This window comes from Coptis chinensis, chromosome 3 (assembly GCF_015680905.1).
Source record: "Coptis chinensis isolate HL-2020 chromosome 3, ASM1568090v1, whole genome shotgun sequence".
Taxonomy (NCBI): Eukaryota; Viridiplantae; Streptophyta; class Magnoliopsida; order Ranunculales; family Ranunculaceae; genus Coptis; species Coptis chinensis.
Window position 1 is genome coordinate 118,959,817 of NC_141458.1, and position 17,345 is coordinate 118,977,161.

A 17,345-nucleotide genomic window follows, 5' to 3' on the forward strand; every position below is an offset into this window, starting at 1 on the left:
TCAAAGTCCATAACTTATTATTCTCAATTTCTTTTCTCACTTATTTCTTATAAATTATATTTTTATTCACATCCAAGCCAAGTCTAAAACTAAAGATTTCCTTCCACACCATTAAAGCAAAATCTGAGCGCGACATTTGTAACATAGAAACCAAAAACAACCTTTGTCAGAAAAATGACATTTGTAATCTCAAACCTTTCTCCATCACTTGTTCAAAAGCCAATATTTTCATTTCCATATACAAAGCTTGAATCACTTTTAAATTAGAATAAAGGTAATATTATATTTGTTTGAATCTATTATAGAAATAATTTATGATATTACAAATAGTTTAACAACTTCCATGACCCTTAACCAAAACTATTATATTTCTTCTTTATATATATTACTTCTTCCTTTAAAATGATAATATAATTATTTGTCTATGTATTTCAATGTTAAATGTAATTTTAGTGAGGTTTGAGTACAAGGAAGAACAAATTCCGAACTCTCGATGTACTTGATTCATTAGATTGTGGATGTGCATTTTAAATTTTTGACTTATCTGACGAGGATTATTACTAGATTGGTTGGACTTTGAGTTTGTAGATTATTGTACATTTTTGTAATATAAATGAGTTTTAAAACTGATGTAGTAAAAAAAAAGAAAATATATAGGCCCGGCCCTAAAGCCCGACCCTAAAGCCTTTAAAGAGGGCTAGGGTCAGGGTCAGGACTTGAGGTTTCGACTTGTGACCCGGCCGACCCGGCCCTAATATCTTAAGGGCTTTAAATGTTTAGGGCCGGGCTAGCCCGACCCGGCCCATTGCTCACCCCTATTTCTAACGCACACTTTTTTTGCTCCTGTAATCCTTATTATTTTTTGTTCGGATGTGTATAGATTAGGAAATAGGAAACATAATTAATTAGGACTCTTGAAAAGAGATTTAGTATATAAAGGAAACATAATTAATTGAGACTCTTACTCACTATTTTTTTTCTCCTATTTTTTCTTAATCTCCCTGCTTACATGGACAGCTCCAATGAGCCCGAAAAGGGACTGCTATTATATATACTAGCTTTCTAACCCGTTCTACTAACGGGTGCCGTTATATTAAATTATTCTAAAAAATATTTGAACTATATAGATATATCTATTTATGAGATATGAATATTACATTGGTCACTCATCCAAATTTCTTGCAACATGAAAATCACACTCCAGAAAATAATAATAATAATAATAATAATAATAACAACAACAATAACGGAGTTTTATAAAAACCCTTCAAGTTCTTTTTGTTGTTTAATAATAGAAGTTTGATAAAAATTTTGTGAGAATGCCCAATGAAGTGAAATTCATATTGAATATACTTGAATAGCAAATCATTCCCAATCATATACTTGTTGAGACATTTCCACTTCACATAAAACAACAATGTTTTGAGGTTAGTTCAATCCATTAGCATTTAATTTCTGATTTTCCGTTAAATATTTTTTGAGATCAGTTCATTGCATTTGTATCCAATTTTTGATTTTATGTTAATTAATCTTTGAGGTTAGTTCAATGCAATTACATCCAGTTTCTGATTTCCCATTCTTCAATTTTTGTTAATTATTCTTTGAGGTTAGTTCCATGAATTTGCACTTAGTTTTGGATTACGCGTTAATAACTCTATGAGGTTAGATCAATGCATTTCCATCCAGTTTCCTATTTCAAGTTAATTATCATTTGAGTTTAATTAGTTCAATGCATTTACATCCAATTTTCAATTTCCCGTTAATTATTTTTTAGGCTAGTTTAATGTATTTGCATCTAGTTTTCGATTTCTAGTTAATTATTCTTTGACATTAGTTTGATGCATTCACATCCAGTTTTCGATTACACTTGAATGATTCTTTGATATTAGTTCCATGCATTGGCATCATGTTTCCGATTTGACGTTAATTATTCTTTGAGGTTAGTTCCATTAATTTGCATCCAGTTTCTGATTTTCTATTAATTATTTTTTAAAGTTAATTCCTTGCAGTTGCATCCAGTTTTTAATTTTCCATTAATTATTCTTTGAGGTTAATTTGATGCAGTTGCATCCACTTTTCGATTTTCTGTTAATTTTTCTTTGGGATTAGTTTGATGTAGTTTCATGTTGTTTCCGATTACCCGTTAATTATTTTTTGAAGTTAGTTTGATGCATTTGTATCCAATTTCCGAGTTCCCATTAATTATTCTTTGAGGTTTGTTGAATGCATTTGCATCCAGTTTCCAATTGTCTTTCAATTATTCTTTGAGTTAATTAGTTTAATGCACTTGTATTCAGTTCCTGGTTTCCTGTTAATTATTCTTTGAAGTTAGTTCATTGCAGTGTTACATCCAGTTTTCGATTTCCCGTTAATTATTCTATGAGGTTAGTTTATTGCAGTGTCGCATCCAGTTTCCGATTTACTGTTAATTATTCTTTGAATCCAATTTTCATAAACTTCATTACATTTGCATCCAATTTTCAATTTTCATCCCACTAATTATTTTTTGAGATTAGCTCAATGCATTTGTATCAAGTTTCTGATTTCCCGTTAATTATTCATTGAGGTTAGTTTATGCAGTTGCATCTAGTTTTTTATTTTCCGTTAATTATTCTTTGAGGTTAGTTCAATGCATTTTTATCCAGTTTTTTATTTCTAGTTAACTTTTCTTTGGCGTTAGTTCAATACAGTTGCATCCAGTTTCCAATTTTCCACTAATTATTCTTTGAAGTTAGTTCGATGCATTTGCATCAATTTTTTTATTTCCCGTTAATTATTCTTTTAGGTTAGTTCAATGCAATGTTGCATCCAATTTCCGATTTCCCGTTAACTATTCTTTGAGGTTTTTTCAATGCATTTGCTTCAAGTTTCCAATTTCCCATTAATATTCTTTGACGTTGGCTGGTTCAATGCATTTGCATCAAATTTTTCCGATTTTGCATTAATAACTCTTTGAGATTAGTTCGATGCATTTACATCCAGTCTCCTATTTCCAATTACCCTTTAATTATTCTTTGAAGTTAGTTCATTGCAGTGTTGCATCCAGTCTCCGATTTCCCGTTAACTATTCTTTGAGGTTTTTTCAATGCATTTGCTTCAAGTTTCCAATTTCCCATTAATATTCTTTGGACGTTTTGGTTCAATGCATTTGCATCAAATTTTTCCGATTTTGCATTAATAACTTTTGAGATTAGTTCGATGCATTTACATCCAGTCTCCTATTTCCAATTACCCTTTAATTATTCTTTGAAGTTAGTTCATTGCAGTGTTGCATCCAGTCTCCGATTTCCCGTTAATTATTCTTTGAGGTTAGTTTGATGCACTCACATCCATTTTCCGGTTACCCATTAATTTTTCTTTGAGGTTTGTTCAATGCAGTGCTGCATCCATTTTCCGATTTCTCTTTAATTATTCTTTGAGGTTAGTTCAATGTTGTTGCATCCAACTTGCGATTTCTCATTATTATCCTATTTCCCGTTAATTATTTTTTGAGGTTGGTTCAATGCATTTGTGTTCAGTTTCTAATTTCCTGATAATTATCAAAGTTGGTGTGTAATACCAACTTCTATTTATCGTTATGTACAGTCCTCAAAACAGATAATAAGAATGTTCATCGTTTGCTAATTCATGTTAGCACGTAAAGAGCATGAGCACTGATATATTTATTGATTTAATGACCCTTTTTCCAAAAAAACTCAGGTACTCCTTTTCATGGTTTAATATTTGAAAACCATAAGAGACAAATGTGGAATGTGGTACGTGATAGAAGGCAAATAAATACTTAATTTACAAAAAAAATCACTCTTAAAACACATGAAAATTTCAAAACAAACCTGTGATAAAAATTCAATTTTGTTCTACGAAAGAAATCTATTAATTAGAACCCCATCACAAATTAAAATGAAGTAAAGCATAAGAAATAGTCGAATTAACACTAAATCACAGCATCACTCTATATTAGAAATGAATTCAGACGACAACACTAACAAAAACAAAAAGTTGGATAAGTTGCATTTAAATATATATTAGCTGCTCTGTAGAGTCCATCATCAATAACTCGGGCATAGTCAAGTAAGATTTCAATGATAACAATGAATTTCCATAGATCTAGATATAAATCAGGCGTAATTTTCGCTAGATAAGCATCAATGAGTCGTCCAATCTTCAAGACTAAGCCATGACTTAGAAAACTAAGACCTTCAAATTCATACCCAAAATGTGATGTTTTTTTAGATTCTTCGTCTTCGATTTGTTGCAAAAGAAACTAAGTGCTAAGAAATCCTTCATTTTGTAATTGTAAGTGGGACGAAAGTACCAATGAAGTAGCTTAAGGCTAACAAAAATATAGTAAAGCAACGCATGTGAAAGAAAATCAGTATTATATTAGATTAATAGCACACCTGAATCTAAGAACATACAAAACAATCAGGTTAGAAAATCCATCAAACGTGCCCAACTGGGTCAAAAAACGCAGTACCGACTGCTTTAACTTTAAGAAACATTAAATATTAACTTGTGAACCAAAAAATCGGGGAAACTGACTCCCACAAAATTTAAGAAATATCAAATATGAATTATGTTGTGTGCCTGAACTTCAATTTTAAGAAAATAAATCCATATGAGCATATTACTCAACTATTATGGTACATGATCATGGAACCTTTTGGTTTCCCTCAAGTATCTATATTATCATGTAGGTTTACATTATTTTACTTTAAGTATGCATTTGAAGAATGGTAGTCTGAACGACACAAATGTTCCAATAGACATATGTACACAATAAAATTAGTGCGCCCAAAAAATTTAGAAATACAGTTTCAAGTTTTGAATATATAGTCCAACAACTTCACAAAACACAACCTAACTCAGTTATATCATATTAGATTTGCAAGGTTTACTTATTATTATTATTATTATTATTATTATTATATATATATATATATATATATATATATATAGGAGTAGGTTCTTTATACAACACTTTTTATACAACGTTTTATACATATCCCTTGAAAATATGAATTAAGCATTGATTCCTCGTAGATATGATATTCACACCATGGAGATCATTTCTACAAAAATTCAGCTCATTTGAAAAATCCTAACCATGAGAAAAATTGCTCTCAACCTATGAATTTTTATCAACAGTCCAGAAATATCAATTTTGTAACCATTTTTTTGGCAAACTTAGAAATGTTCAAAGGACCCGATTTTTTATGGAGATCATATCTATGGTGAGAACATCTTATCCACAAAAAATTAGCCCTTAAAACATTTTGAAGAGTCCGGTGGGGGTATTGTATAAAAAGTATTGTAAACGGAACTTGCCCCATATATATATACAACAAAACATACCCTAAAAAATAAGAAAACCTCATTTAGTCTACTAACTCACTTTCTGTTGAAGAATCTCTTATTTGTGTTTCCATGTAAGAATCTCCTATTTCTGGTAGCGCCACTAACACTCCCTTAGAAATTTATCTACTCCAAAATACCATCAGCATGCAAACTACTAACACATAAACCTTAAACATGTACAAAATAATTCATTCCCACTTGAGTACACTACTAACACCAAGAACCTCATTCAAAATTTAAACTAAACTTATCAGATTATGCAAATATAACCAAATAACAACCATGAAAGTAAGTTTGGATTACTTCAACTTCTAAAGATATTATGGATAGAATCATTGATGTCTACCCATGCACGAATTGGTATAGAAATGCTCTTAGGAAATTAAGAGTGAAGAATAGAAAATAACAACCACATATTGAAACAAATAAAAACAATATAGAATATGGAGAAAAAAACACTTGGTTATCAAATCCATCAAAAGTAACTACATTTACATCTTTAGTATGCACTGAAATCTTATTATTATGTCAAAAGAAGTTTATCCGTTAGCATGGATGGGGCATACTAATAACTACAGAAAAAGGAAATATAAGTCTTAAACACATATATAAAATACAGCTAGTAGATAAAGATTAGGTAAGTGAAAATAGTTACTTAAAAAATTTTATTAATCAAGAATTGCTTATAAGAAAGAGAAGTTCAAAGCTCCGAAACTATACGTGTAAGGTTTAAAGCTTTAGATCCACTTACTAACGTTCTTATGGAACATACTAAAATATGTGGATAGTATATAGATAGTGACGACTAAAATAAATAACTTAACCGTCTCCCTAGATGAGGAAGTAGACTGAGTTGATAAACAGTTAGGGTTAGTATATATACGTTAAATGTATGGTTTGTCAATCTCGGAAGTCACAGTCAAACGTACTAATGTTAGACCTACATTACCTTCTCTCTTAACACTCCAAACTTTATAGTAAACACAAATCAAAAGAAATAAGACTTTTGAAATTAGCACATACTAGGGAGGTAGAGAAAGAAGACATGTAGAAAGAAGACTTTTGAAATCAGCACAATAGTTGTAAATTGAAGAACTCGAGAATATGGGATACTTAGAAGTTCAGGAGTTGGGACTTTTAGTTTCTATTTAGTTTTTTTTTTTCTCGCAGTTTGTTTCTCTAGCTTTTTTATCAGCAATTTTTTTCTCCTAATTTGAATAGAGTCTCTCCTGTAATCTTTATTATTCTTTATTTGGATGTGTATAGATTAGGAAGATAAAACATAATTAATTAGGACTCTTGAATAAGAGAATCTCTCTAATCCTTATTATTCTTTGTTTGGATGTGTATAAATTAGGAACCATGAAACATAATTAATTATGACTCTTGAAAAAGAGATTTAGTATATAAAGGAAACATAAATAATTGGGGCTCTTACTTATTATTATTTTTCTCCTATTTAAGAGATTTAGTATATAAAGGAAACATAAATAATTGGGACTCTAACTTATTATTTTTTTTCTCCTATTTTTTCTTAATCCCCCTAGTTACGTGGACAGCCTCAATGACTCTAAAAAGAGACTGCTATTATATATATATAAAGATGAAGATTTCCACGATAAATTGCCTACTCATACACCAATTGATATCTTTAAAAATACACAAACAAATACTTCACGACTTGTCTTGTACCAGCACATTGGCCCCCTTTAAATGCTGGCAATTCGGCAAATGATGTCAACTGAGATGGAGATTTGAAAGTAGCGTTCTAAAAACATAATAATGCAATTACTATTAGTGTGGAATGTTCGTTCATTGTCTGTTTTAAATTGATACAAATAGATTCATTTACTATAATGGTCTTTACTCTTTACTTCTTTAGTCAATAATCAAACACCTTTCTGAAGTAATGAAAAGCTTTTAGCATCGATCAACTGAGTTATAATAGTCCACAGAGTTGTTGACACACTGGTTGATACGCGATACTTTTAATTAAGTATACCTTAAATCTCAATACACTCTTACATAAATAAAACGCTCAAAAAATAAACCAAATCTATTATAATAAAACACAATGGGAAGACAAAGGGTGGTCGAGATCGTCTGGGGATCTGAGTTAGATTGGGGCAGATGTACGATCTAGAGCATTTTGAAACCACAAATTAATGAATGCATTTAATTTTGAAACACCCCATGACCTTCCTAATAGCCCACATTTAATCAGACATTAAATCACTTCAGTTTCGGTTACCAAAATTAAAATAGAAAACCCATTTAGCATCCACTAAATTTATTCTTAGTAGTAGAGAGTTGATCAATTAGTTGGGTTAAACCGCTAAAGGTTTCAAAAAGTGGGGTTAAATAAATGCCAAGGATTACCAAAAATAAAAATAAATACTAATTCAGTGGATCGGCTTGGTTTTGAAGAGTTGGCTTCCCTATGAAAAATGAAAACGCTTTTGTGTTGTATTAATTGCCGTTTTGTTTTAAAAGTGGGCTTGATCCCCAATACTGCATAATGACCATCAACCCCAAACGTTACCACTATCAAAACCCTCTCTTTCTCTCTTGATAGCTTACCACTATCAAAACCCACCTCAAAAATCATGCACCATCGACTTCTTTGTTCATCTAAATGCTTCCTCCACACCTTCGATGGCAGTGCGTGTTTTGATCTATCTCAAGTATTCGACTAATTTAATTTTGGGATTAAACATGGTTTCCACTTCCTCTTTGTTGGATTAATTTTCCTACCAAAGATGTTTTGAATTGGTTCTGCTCCAAGTTTCTATTCTTAGTAGTTGGGTTTTAGTAGCTTATGCAATTCCTCTTATTATGTTTTACCAGTTCAATGATTTTCAATCAGGAAGCTTGAAAGACAAATATGTTACTATGCACAAAATTTCACAATCGGCTTGAACTATGTTGTTGTCGAGATCAATTACACTTAAACTATTTTGCTTTCAGTCGCCGTATGTATAATGTTTCTAGACTAGATCAATAAAAAACCTCTTTTCTATTGTTTCTTGCTACTTCGAACTTGCAAATGTCCATGCTGTCAGATCCATATATACATACATACCTATATTTTTTTATTGGCCTAACAGATTGCATATTTATTAATTCAAGTGAATTGTTCATGGTTTAACAGATTTTCAATTCATTAAAGTTGGAATAAAAACATAAAATAATTCTCAACTATTGGGTTTAATTGATTAAATGTAATCGGTTGTGAGTTAACACATTAAAACGTTATTAAAGGCCGGGTTTGTAGGCTTGGGCATCTAATAGACTCAAACGGACTTGCATCCAATGGCGTATCCTCTCCCCAATTACTACCTCCGAAGTTTCCTTTTTCTTCACCAAAATTGATTGGATTAATCAAGACACTATTAGTACACCCATTAGAGCACCAGTGATTGTTACCTTACGTTGCTCCACTACCAAAATTTATCAATAGAGTTAAAGTAGAGCATGACTTTTACTAACTTAGCTTCTCTCAACTCCTCAGTATAAAACTCTCTATCCCAATTTAAAAATCAAGGTTCCTCTTCCAATCCAACAAATTTACGTAAAAAAAAATGCAATCAAATTGAGGTTTGCAATTTCAAATGTTTTTTTTTGGATAAATTTGTTTTGCTGTGATTTAGAAATCCTTACAAACATCTTATTTACATGGTGTCGTCTATTCAATTTATCAGGAAAATTGGTGTTCTTAGTATGCTTAGTATTTTGCCTAATGTATGATAGTTCTGAAGACTTGAGCTGTTGGGATTAGGAAGGCACAGTTAAATGGAACAAGATAGAAAAGCGATTAACAAGCACAAGCGTGAAAGAAATTACACAAAAGTCTTGCTAGGAACTCAATGTTTTTACCTTGATTAGATTTGCTAAAGATGAGGAAAAATATTAAACCACGAGAACCATACTCTAGCTAGGTACATTTCCTTTTTCTTCCTTAATAAATTCATGTGATGTGGTGTTAGTCTACTTTAATTTATTTTTCATGCTATTAAAAGTCAGTAGATACAATGTTGGTTCTTGGTATCTCAAGCTGCTATATGCATGTATGCTCGACTTGGTTAGCACGTAACAACATTTAAAAGCTTAAGTTTGTTTGTGTTTTATGTCTTGGCTATTTGTCTTTTGTTTTGAAGTTTTCACTTGCTGTGTTTGTTGTTTCTGTTCCCATCCCTTTACACTGGTATGGTACTTTAAAAAATTTCACAACATAGTAGAGTGTCTATTGGGGCTCCAAATGAAATATGGAGGCACTACAAAGCTACACCTTATTTGGACCATTTTTTTTTTTGAAGTAATTAAAAGGGTTAAGACCGGCTACCCCCAAACTATATTAATGAAATCAATCATAAATACAACCTAATGCATCCTCCTCCACTATACATTGTAAGCATTCACTTTCGGTGAAAGGGTGTAAAACATTACATTATTCAGATCCTTTAGTTTTCTTTTCGATTTGTTTTGAATTGAAGGGCATAAATAGAAAGACATAAATAGAAGATGATTGTAATGCCCGGAAGAAAAAGTGTACTTATAGTGGCTCCAAAAGAAATATGGAGGCACTACAAAGGTACACCTTATTCAGATCCTTTAGTTTCTTCGGGATTTATTTTTGAATGAACCGGGCATAAATAGAAAAAAGACATAAATAGAAGATGATTGTACCGGCCGGGATGAAAAAGTTGCACTTATAGTGGTATGGCAGAGTGATTCATGATCATTACATGAACCCAGAACATTATTACAAATTTGTATTGATTTAATTGATGCCAAGCCACCAATCTGAGTATACCTAGCATGACTATTTATAAGCATTTCATTGCTCTTTTTGGGAGGCCTATCTTGGCTCATTTACAAAGTTAGAGGTTGTTCACACTTCTAATCCATTAGTTTTCCTTATGGTCAGCATTTTAAAACTTGAAGAACCTAAAAGATGATGGAGTGTACGTGTTTGATAAATTGACCAAGATTATATATTGGTTATGATAGAAGATTATGTGCTGGAGTGTACGTGTGCAGCCAATGGTTTAAAGAAATTTACTGCTCGGGAAGGCACCGGTATATGAATTTCGGGATGGTGAAATTCCATGCTAGACTTTGGGAAATTTATTGTGTTCATTTAATGTGGGGGTGTTTGTCGACCTACAAAATCCAGGTTTCTAGGTACTTCATCTCATGTAAGTTACACATTTTGATTTCCATTCTTTAGTTTTTTCTTTTACTTCTTTAGGCCAATTCAGTGATGCACACGGTTTTTTTATATGTTTTACGATTTGTTTTACTAAATTTTCTATGCAAAGTTCCTTTTTTTGGTTGTTGTTTCCGTTATGTTCTAAATTTTGAGGCTGCTTTGCATCTTCGATACCATTTTGGGATACTTTCTGTTGTGAGTAATTGTCTTCAATCTCATTTGAGCACCTAAACAATTTCAGCATGCATCCCAATTTATTTGTTTGTTTAGTTTGTGCATGTTGAAGTATTGACGCCACTGATTTCTACCTTTTCAAATCCTTTCTCTTTTGAAAGTGATTCTCGAAATGCTATTTTTTTAACAAAAAAAAAGGGCTTAGAGGGGTAGCAGATTTAGAACACTTTTGTCTCATATCCTCTACATAAAGGTTAGTTTTAGTGCATTATGTTGGTAGACACCCAAAAAATTTAGTTCATAGAGGTTAATTTTAGCCAATTTCCTTTTCCTTCACCAAAAATTAATAGACACCCAATTAATTAGTACACATCGGTTACTCATCTTTTTCCTCTCGCATACTTATTGAGAGTTAGAGCACCACTGATTATTTCCTTCCGATAGTTGCTCTCCGTTTTCCTTTCCCATTCAATAAGAGTTAATTTGATTAGTATGCAATTTCTCTACCGACTTTAGTGGTTTGTAACGCTTAATGTGTTGAAGAAAATAAATGGTGTTTAAAGCATACAACGTTATTTGTAACTTCTCTACTGTTTAAAGCATGTTTTAAAGCATCCTTTCTTTCCCAGAATCATGCGTGGATACTATTTTTCTATAAAAAATAAAATCTTATGCATTCTTAACCTTCAAGAATTTAAGCACTCCCCTTTTGTTTGCGGAAATGTCGATTGAAGATATAATTGAGAGTGTGTTTTCATAAATGCTAATTGCAATAAACAAATTTGACTTATAGTGGACCCACTAATGAAGTCTCATTCCCAGTCCTTCGTGAAGGTTTGACAACTTATTGGCCCTCTTGGGTCCTTCATTGCAAGATATCAAGAACTAAAGATTCCATTGCCCTCAATGTCCTCTACCAATAACGATTATGATTTCAGTTAGATATTTTTGTTATGACATTTATATATAATGACTAATGACCACATATAGAATTCTCCTCTACCAATAACTGACTACGATTTCAGTTAGATTTCTATTATGACATTTATATGTAATGCCTAAGATTCTTTTATACAAATATCAATGAAAAGTACATGTTAATAGCGCATTGTACAACACAAAAATAAAATTCTTTGGGCTCTTTTTGATATTTATGCTCATTTTAGTTTGAGAAAAAGAATTCTTTGGGCTCAAAATAGAGGCATTCTCATAAGCAACTGCGGGTCAAAACCCCAGAAGGGCGACCAACCATACTTCTGCCTACATAATACGTCATGTTCCCAAAAGCCGGAGCAAAACCTAATTCTCAGATCTAGGGATTGCCTAAGCCTTATATCTAATAAGGGCATGTGAGGTGAAGAAGTGCTCTATTTCTGTGTTGTACAATATGCGCTACGAACATGTACTTTTCATTGATATTTGTGTAAGGATGTCAGTATGTCACATACCAGTGTGGGCTTCTAAAACCCGTTTTCTTATTGGATTTTCAGCAATTATATATCTTTTTATTGTTGTCAGATTTTAATTTTTTATTTATTCACAGCAAAGGTTTTATGCATACTTCCTAATTGTTGCCTGCCTATCCATACTAAACCTTTTATTCCTTTTGTTTTTTGATAGATATTAAGGTATATTGCAAGTTTGTAACTACCTTCTGTTCTCCATTAAAAACAAACCAATAAATTTGCAAAAGTGAAAGGGCATTGAATTAGAAGGCAACGTACTTCAAGCCAGGATGCGGGAAATGATCAAGCCACGAGGAAAACATGTACATTTTCTTCATTTCCCTCATCGTTGGATTGAAATTCAAATTAAGGTATTGTTTCTTTCGTATACTTCCATTGGATGATCTAATTAAAATGATGCTTACTAAACAATTGTTGTTAAGAAATCCAAGTGTCACTTTATTTGTTGAATCTATTACTATATTTGATCATTTTTCTCTATTTTGTTTTTTTTATATATTTTTTGTTGATGTTGGTAGGAAATTGTGAATTAGCCATTTAAGAGTTAATGTGTTTGTATTTTGAGTTGTTTAAATTGGAAATGGTTTATTGATTGTTTCTCCTAACAAGGATAGTGTAAACCAAGGTACAATAGTACTTCAGTGAGACTAGCCTCCCCCACCCCAAAAAATATATCACCACCCCAACCAAAAAAAGAAGGATATAAAAAGTAGTTTTTGCGGAATGCGCACCAAAGAGGTTTGATCTTTTTCATATTGTGTTCAAGTGGTGTGAATAGGTAATAGGGCATAATTTGGTGGAACCAAGTGTTGTTGCTAAAGAATTGTTTAATAGAGCGTGTTGAATTCAGTGTGCATAAATGCATAATATGTGTTTGATTTCAGTGATCCCAAAATATACTTGCTTTTGCAAGTAAGCTATTCATCTATAGTATTTTTATTACTGTAAGTTCCTTGCACAAATTGATCTTCAATGTCCATTGAAAGTGGTCTAAGAGATGAAGATACTTTCGGCTCTAGGAAGCATTCTTGCATTGTATTAGTCAAGTATTTTCAGATACTTTGAAATCTTGCATACTTACTAATACAAATGACATTATTGGACCGAGTAGAATTGTCGTTTAGAATGTTTCACTCATACAATATTCAAGTTTCTTCAAAACCCTGTTCGGTGGCCCTATATGGATTAGAAATTGTTGATCCCTTTATCCCTTGCTTACTATGTGAACTTGAGATATTGGATATAAGCATAAGTAAGGTGTAAAACCGTGACAACTTCTTTAGCCTAAAACAGTTAGTACTTTGAGATTTACTAGGGGTAGATGTTCAACAATGGGTAGAGAATCCCATGGCCTTCTCAATTGGGAGATTCAGCTTTAACTTAATAGACAAAGGGTTGGGGGGGTTATTGACTACCCATATTTTAATTTCAGTGAGTCGTTGAAGCATTATAGATGGATTATCAAGTCTCGAAGGAGTCAAACCTTTAAAAGTGCTAAATTATTTTTCAACCGTTGTAATCTGCTATAGTTAGTGTTGCTGTGTTTTTAGGATTATTGATTGGTACATCGGTCCTTTCTTTGGATCTTTGATGATTCTCATATATTGCTTAATGCAAAATGAGTAACTAGACATCTATTACCAATGGAGTAATGAGACATTTCTTTTACAATTATGGTTTGTGTTGTGCCCTCACTGCCTCTCTTTTCATCACATATGAAGTGGTTGATATATGCAATTTTTGAAATCCATAGATTGTGTTTAGAGTGGTAGTTCTCAAGTGATGTGTGGTTGGACCAAACTTTACGTGGTGTTCAGAAGTTTAGACAGGTGAGTAGAATTTATAATTAATAGTATGTAATTAGAACAAGATTGATACTATCATAAGACTAGCATGAAAAGGTGATCGAGCAACATCTTTCTTTGTTTGGAGTAATTATTACACTGTAACGCAAAGATGTTATTCCTTATTGCAAGTGAATACTAGGAATGTTACTCTGGGTGTATAGTTAGAGTTCAGTGTTGGGAATACAGAATGTGTGCTTCTCAATATTGTAATTACTTTGCAAAAACTCTTGATCGATGGGGTCTATAACACTATAAGCTTCGAAGTTAGTTATTTGTCTTAATATTTAAGTTTGGAGAACTTTGATGGACTTTGATTCATTTTCCTCAGTTGGTTATTGCCGCAATACAACAAATAACACAACCAAGTTCCATTTGATAAGAGATGGTATGATGAAATATTGATGGCCTGGCATGTTTCCTTGATAATTTATACCAAAGAAATTCGATTGATGGGAACATAGAAACTATAACACAGTTTATTTATAGGTTTCAAGAAACATCGACTCCTTTGACAAATAATGTTGTTACATAGAACTCTTCTTTAATAATGGTTGGATTTCAATTTGAACATTTAGTTCCTACTATATATACTACTTGATTGTGACATGTTATATATATATGCTCATAGTTGTTTTGAAGACATGATAGAAAGAAAACACGGTCCTTGGATGCTTGGCCCTCTTTTGACAAGTCCAACATGTTTATGACTCTTGGAAGTTGAATTGATTAAAGTATGCTCTTAGTCTTATGTTGCTTTAATATGTTACTTCTAATTTTGCTCTAATATTATTTTCCTGGATGTCTAGCCAGATGTCATTTGTATTGAACAATGGGATAACTCCGAAAATAACCAACTAAATTTGTCGGCTTTTCAGAGACTATTGGGAGCTAATCAACAACTATGTTGGCGCTCATGAATCCACTGAGAAGAAAAGTGCTTAGATGTGTTTCAAATTTAAAAAAGTTGGAAGAAGAAAGAACAACGCACTCTAAGCTAATTACAAGGAGATGTTCCGATTCTTGTGAAGTGTAGTGCTAGATCAAGTGTAAGTTCGAAATCACTTCCAATGTTTCATATTTCAAAATTTTAAAAGAATAAAGAACGCACCCTAAGCTAATTGCAAGGAGATGTGCAATTACTGTGAAGTGCAGTGCTAGATCAAAATCACTTCTAATGGTAATAATCTGAACTCTTGACCTCTTCGATTTAGCAATGTTACTTAATTCCTCAACTGCACTGAATGCATATTTTCTATTCAAGAAGCTTACCTTCCAGATTCAAGGTCAATAGAAGATTGATGAATGTCTTGAAAATTACCTCAAAGTTACCAACTTCTGTACATATGGTGGATGTAACATCTAATGCGGCATGCAGTGAAATGTGCCAAGAAAATACATAAAGTGACACCTACATGACTTCAAATGTGGGAGAATTAGAATACTAAGTGTGAGATTTTCTTGAAATGAGTCTCATGTCAACTGGAATAAAGACGAGTAGATCTATGTTACTATCCTCCTTGACGTTAGTTGTCAAAAAAATAACTATTCTCCTTGACCACTGTAAATACTTGAACACTCAACAAAGAAAAAAGTGTGTGCAAACTGTGCAACTTTTAATGAACAAAAATTTTGTCGTTTCAAATATTTGCATTGTATATGCTTAGGAATTGGGTACTACCTAGGGGAACACCTTTACAGTTTACAGTATAGATCGTAGATCGTAAATTCAACAAAGACCTTAGATTCAAGAATCTAAAGCATGAACTTGATTTACCTATTTATGTAAACGTCCTCTTCCTAACTGAAAGCCATGAGACTGGGTCGGAAGATGTCCTCAAAAAGCCCACTGGTCGAGATAACTTCAACTTGCCATGCACTGGCCAACTCCAACCAAATTTAAAGACCGGTTAATATGTTCCAATGTGGGTGTCGAAAAGCTTTGAAGGTTCTCTTCAATACCAAATTTAAGTATATAATGAATGAATTTGATGAATCTTATTAACAAAATTAAGGGGCTATTAAATAGTTGCCAACACCTTAATTCTGTGGAAGGGCTTCAATGGGTTTTGGTTTGAGTCCTTTCTTGCATGAAGAAGTGCCCATGAAGTGTCGCCCATTAAGTGAGTTTCAAGACAAATTTCTTAAAGCTTCTGAAAAAACCATGAATGTTGAAGCTTCTTAAAGCTGAAGCAGGATGCTGTTCTAATTTGGTTATAATAGAGGTACATGCTCTTCTCAAAGAACTCCTTCAATTCCTTATCATCTTTGAGTTTTTGACTGGTGTAGTACTACTGTTAGAAGAATATATTTATCAACATGTATTAACCAAAAAGGTATCCAGGGAATGTCCCCAATTCCCATTTGGTTGAGAAAAGGTTTGCATAAAATCAATAGAATGATTGGGATATAGTCATGGTAAAACGTTGTATACTGAATGCGGTAGAGTTACATTCAGTGCCACAAACAACATAATAAGCACCTCATAACCAATCGTGCCGTCGGCACGGGTTATATCTAGTTAAACAACATGACAGAAGATACAGATAATGACAAAGCACATGTTTACTCTTTCTCTAGAACGCAAGTTATCTTCTCCTACTTTGAACTGTATTTGTAGCCCAAAGCGCTGCACCATAGATCACAACATTCCCATCACCTTGAGCAATCAAATGGTAATTGTTCGGTCCACGGGCGCTATTGCTAGTCCATATAACATCAGTACCACTTAAGATCACAAGGTTCCCATTGTTCTGTAAGGTAGCCCGACATGTCGTAGCCCTTCCATTAGTTCGGGAACTCCAAAGCGCCCTAGTTCGGTTCACATACAAGACAAGGTTACAATCTGCTTGCATTATGAACCTATAAGGACCACTCAGCCCACTCTCAATAAATTCGCCAGCGTTCAAGGTTTCACCACTGAAGAGAATATCTTCAGAAACTGCACCACTGATGGACAAGAAAACAATCAAAAGAGCTGCAAGCATGTTGAATTTACGTGCCATAGTTTCTGTGTTGATGGATGTAGCAGAATAGCAGATACAGCAGGGGGAGAAGAAGATCGAATTTATATATGGGTTTCCTTTATTTATTTGTGGATTGTTATTATGTGCATGGGGTACGCAGGTACGGTACTATTTATAGTTGTGAACAACTTTCACAACTGGACATTAATATGACTTCAATCGTTCAGACGTTCAGTATGGAATTATGCATATTATCGAAAAAAAAGTATGGAATTATGCATGCTGCCAGCTGCCCACGCTGTGAACATTTAACATTTTGTCGTTG

General features: G+C 32.8%; 1 long non-coding RNA gene and 1 pseudogene across 1 annotated transcript; one reads left to right on the top strand and one right to left on the bottom strand.

Moving 5' to 3' along the window:
• Positions 1 to 10,060: 10,060 nt before the first annotated feature.
• On the top strand, positions 10,061 to 15,051 carry LOC147513650 (uncharacterized). The gene is made up of 3 exons (XR_015217402.1): positions 10,061 to 10,556; positions 12,365 to 12,560; positions 14,933 to 15,051. It is a non-coding gene; the product is annotated as an uncharacterized LOC147513650 (long non-coding RNA).
• Positions 15,052 to 16,642: 1,591 nt separating this feature from the next.
• Positions 16,643 to 17,059, bottom strand: LOC147513651 (mannose-specific lectin pseudogene; annotated as a pseudogene).
• Positions 17,060 to 17,345: the final 286 nt, after the last annotated feature.